This window comes from Poecilia reticulata, linkage group LG14 (genome assembly GCF_000633615.1).
Source record: "Poecilia reticulata strain Guanapo linkage group LG14, Guppy_female_1.0+MT, whole genome shotgun sequence".
Lineage (NCBI taxonomy): Eukaryota > Metazoa > Chordata > Actinopteri > Cyprinodontiformes > Poeciliidae > Poecilia > Poecilia reticulata.
Window position 1 is genome coordinate 10831504 of NC_024344.1, and position 4761 is coordinate 10836264.

A 4761-nucleotide genomic window follows, 5' to 3' on the forward strand; every position below is an offset into this window, starting at 1 on the left:
ACATAATAACATAACCAGCGTTGAAAGATGGGAAAAGGCAGCTCTGCAAGAAGCCATCATTCTGAGGCAAAAATAGCCGGACAAAAGCAACAAGGCTTGGCTGGTTCAGCAGCAGATGCCTGAATCAAAGATCCACAGGCTGGCTTGAACACAACACGCAGATAAAAAAAAAAAATGTGGCTGCATTTGACATCGATTCAAACAAAGGCGAGAAGAGACACATGATTACAGGGAGATGGCTCCCAATAAACTATCGTAAAGCGGTGCTGTCATACGTTTCCCAACAAGACGGTTACCGTACGAGAAATGTGTGCAGACTGGTTATATCTTCTATAGCTACAGCAAAAGCGAGACAGAAGCGTTACCTATTGAGTTAAAAAGCTAACGGTAGAGCCAAGCTAGCAACAATCACCTGAATTTCCAATCTTTTTCCTCATTAGCTTTGTTATTGTGGGCAGGCTGCTGGTTATAGTGAGGACGTACACACACAAAAAAAATCCCACTTACCTCTTTATTTCTCCGTCTTTTTGTAAAAAAAAAAAAAAAAAAAAAAGGCAGTCTGGTATTTTTCTGTAACGTCACTATATCGGAGAGTTCAACGGGAATGAAAGAAACAAAAAAACAAATACAAATAAATACGTCGTCGTCTCCTAGCACGCGCGCGGCTACGCTAATTTCAAATCTGACGGTTACAAATTTCCCAGGTGACACTGATAACGTCTCTCCTTTAAATCCGCATCTCTGGGAAAAAAAAAATATCTTTTTTTCCCCCTCTTTCTCCTCCGCGCTGCACTGGTAGCAGCAGCACGTTACGAAACCAGACTCTCTTTTCAGCGAGAGAGAAAAAAAAAACGTAAGCAGGGAAGGGACAGAAAAAAAAAGAAACCAGGCGAACGCAAAGACCCCCCCTTTTTTGGGGGTTTGTTTGTGGCAGGTATTTAAAGACGGATATCCGCAGCAGCTTTCTTCCAGCCCCCTCCCCGCTTCGGCATCCAAAGGGCCGTCCAAACCTCACAGACTGCCTGTGTTTCCCGTTCAACAGGGGRAGAAGAAAGGAAAAAGTGTGGTAGTTTAGWGGGGTGTAGGTGGCTGGCAGGGTGGGTGGGTGTATGTGTGGGTGGGTTTCTGACCGCTCATGGTCACATGGGAAGCACGTTTTCAGGTCTGAGAGAAAAAGATGTGCTGGGCAAATGTTTGTGTGCTGTGGTGCTGTCCCTGGTGCTAAAACTGAAACCATTCACATTTACATATCAATGGAAAGTATGCAAATACAGTCTGAGTGATGTACTAATATAAATATCCTTAAAGTATAGCGGGTTTCTGAAAACGTAGTTTAACTGCGATTTTATGTGATATACCAAGATAAAGGATGACACACCAAGATAAAATCAGTGCAAACAATGGCTTTCAGATGACATTTATTTATGTGAAATTTAAAGCTGTTTATAACCCAAACTCCAGCTTTTAGAATGGCATCTGCTTAAATAAACCTAAATTAAATAAGTAGGTCATTAGCAAGATTCAGTTGAACAAGGAGGCTGTTTAGCCACTTACTTTGTAGGAGTACACGACAAAATACACAGAAGTCTGGAGTGATGTCATGACAAAATATGGAAAAAAAATTAATAGGAGCTTATATTTTTACAATGTTTTGTCATGCTCCTGCAGTGACTCTTTAGAAATCAAAATCCAAACAGTATTCTCTTGAGATTCTTCTTCAGCATTTTTTCACTTCATCTTGTAGAGCCTGCAGTTGCTCTAAATTATTCCTGAGATACTACGCAGCACCTGGCAAGCTGGCGTGTCACGGGGTAAGTCATCAAGATCTGGGTTATTCATAAAGCCCCAGAGGATCCTCCTGCAAAAGACCCCTCAAGACTGGAGAAAGCATTTCCCTCTGTGCTGCTCTCAATAGCACCATGATAAAAGCAATTTCATGGTTGTAGTAGCTCAGTTTGAAAAAGTCTTAAGTGACTCAAAGTAGCCTGTTGACAGGGGCTCAGAGACACCCAAACTTTGACATCTAAATTACTTTTAGGATAATTTRTGCTCTCTTCTGCTGCCTGTGTTCGGTTGGGGTGTTTACTATATCTGTGAGTATGGGTGTAGCGCAACCAACAAAGTGGTGGTGGTGAAGTTTTTATGACATGAAGGGTCTTTTATCGAGGGCTGAGCTTTTCAGAAAATAGCATGCCTTTCATTATAAGCAGCTAAAGGGGTCATTAAATAGTTTTGGCGTGTTCTACCAGAGCAGTTCAAACATTTTTGTTTTTTTGTGCAATAACTTTATTATTGTTGAAGAAAATGAGATAAGCCAAGATGCTGCTTATTTAAACAAAATGTGCGTGTGCCTAAAACACTTGTTTTACACACATGCACCTTAAAAATAAGGTGTTCTACAAAACTATTCATGCCTCTTAAATTTTTTCTCATTATGTGACGTCACAACAACAAACTTCAAAGTATTTTGTTGGCATTTATATTACAGGCCAACTGATGAATATGAACAACTTTTACAAATAGAAACCTCAAAAGTATATGTTGTTGATTGCAAGCACCAATTGTCTGGACTACTGTTGAATTAAGTCGGTTACTTTAAAGGGGGTGAATATTTATGCAATCATGATTTTTTTTGTATTTCAGTGTAATTTTTTTTGTTGAACTAGTTTTTACTTTGACATTAATGTTGTTTTGTAATTGTCTTTTGTCAAGCAAACCRAAATCTGTTGATCATAATTCATTTGTAAAAGCATTCAAAGGTAAAACATCCATGAAGTTGAATACTTTTTATAGGCACTTTTTAAGTAATTTGCTAAAACAATGCAAATTGGTCTGTCATATAATATCCTAATAAAATACATTAACGGTTGTAGTTTATTTTTCAATTTTGTCATATGACACAAGCTTTTACCCATTTCAGTTGTTTTTTGTACAAAATATAAAGAGATACCATATGAAAGTACCACTGAATAGACTGTATTTGACTGTATTTTCATCTATTWTTTGCAATAGATTTAGCAGAAATGAATTGTGATGAGACGCTAAACTCCACTACCCATTTACCTGAGAAGGGAGTTTTTCAGTAGACTTTGTTACATCAGCTGTAAATTTCACTGCAAGTCCATTTTCCCKGTGATTTCTTTTGCGTTATAAAAAACCGTTGCCTATATTGACTTATTGATCAACTGGATCCAATCTGCCTGTAGCCACCTTAAATATGAATGATTATCTGGTGAACATGAGAGGTTACTCATTTTCATCAAGTTGGCTTTGTCCAGTGCCTTCAGTGGCAGAAGTACTTAAGGATGAAAGCACATCMTCTGTTCCGGTTGCGTCTCTGTCTGCATTAACAGCATGGATAAACACAGAAACCATGTTTACAGCCCTGGTCCTTCTCCCAGCCTTCGCTCAAACACCCATGAACCACCATAGGGCTCATCCACAATCCACCATGACAAAGGGAAAGAGCTGAGTGCAGGATATAAGGCTGTCACTGGCTGCCAGAGTACGTCCAGCACTGTGTTTTTTGCAGATTGCAGCAGTTTGAGCTAAACCCCCTCTGTCTGCTCACTATAGATGGGACCTAGGCGGGTAGGGGTCATCATTGGTGCATGCAATGACCAGGGTGGGGATGGGAGCAAGGGTGGCTGGTGAAGCTGCTTTGGCTCTACACCTACACACCCTGAAAGCTGAATCATATGGCTCCAGTCCTAAGTAATTGGGAGGAGCCCCTGAGCTTCCCTTGAGTTAATTGTCTGTCACAAGGTCGCACAAGATGAATGATGTTGAATAAGACATGCATGTATTCTGCTTTTGCAACCTGCCACTGAATGCAACCCTATCTTCTAAACAGAAATTAAAGTTTTAATATTGTTTCTTCCATATTAAGGTGTAAAAATAAAAACACTGACACATTGAAGAAACTGGAGTTTTTTTGTTTTTATCTGGGAAGCCAGTGCTGTTTTCATTTGTGAATGTACTTTGGGTGCTTTTCTTACTGAAAGACCCAAAGACTAGAAAAAGCATAGGTTATGTTTTTATGTAAACTTTCCAAGATTAAAAGATTTCATAATGGCCCCAGGATCCTTTGGAAAGGAAACAAGCTCACAGCATCATAGATCCCCTACTTAAACAACAGTTTACATGATGATGTTATTCACATTTATCCATTGTTTGATAAGTAAGTAGTAAGTAAAATGCATTTATACAGCGCTTTTCACAAGTTAAAGAATAAATAAAAGGGTTTGGCATAATTGGCATAATTATGATCAGAAACATAGGAGTCCTGGGTAATAAAGTATACCGTAATATAAATGGAGTAGTTCCTCATTTCTTGTGCAGTTAAGTACATCTTGTTATTTGTCTCATGACATCTCTGACACTGTTCCTCAAGATAGGAAATTATAAAAAAWTTTGATCTTTGTGTAAAAATACAATTAGCAAAAAAACAAAACCAAAAACATTCTAAACCCAGATTTTGATTAGTGGTTATGAAACAGGTTTTCTTCTTGCATCGCCCATCAATACTGGTGACTGAACTGCTGAATCTCTTCTCTAAGCATGTAAGACGAAACAGCTCTAAATGTCTTTCTGCTCTGTTTTTGGCATAGAAACAAATGTAACAGATGCTGGATACTTAGATGCAGCGTCAGTTTTTTTGTTTTTTTTTGGATGCCACATTTGCCCCACAAAACCAACACAAGTTGCAGACGACTACAAAAAGTTTAGTAGCTGCAGTCTACAGCCATCACCCAGAGGGTT

The 4761-nt window shown here is 38.9% G+C and overlaps 1 protein-coding gene across 3 annotated transcripts in view; it reads right to left on the reverse strand.

Moving 5' to 3' along the window:
* sptbn2 (spectrin, beta, non-erythrocytic 2) overlaps positions 1-1075 on the reverse strand; it is a 56172-nt gene extending 55097 nt beyond the window's left edge. For all 3 annotated transcript variants that reach the window (XM_008427721.2, XM_008427718.2, XM_008427717.2), the window contains exon 1: positions 508-1075. The gene's annotated coding sequence lies outside the window, so the exon portion shown is untranslated. The remainder of the gene's footprint in view (positions 1-507) is intronic.
* Between the last annotated feature and the right edge of the window lie 3686 nt (positions 1076-4761).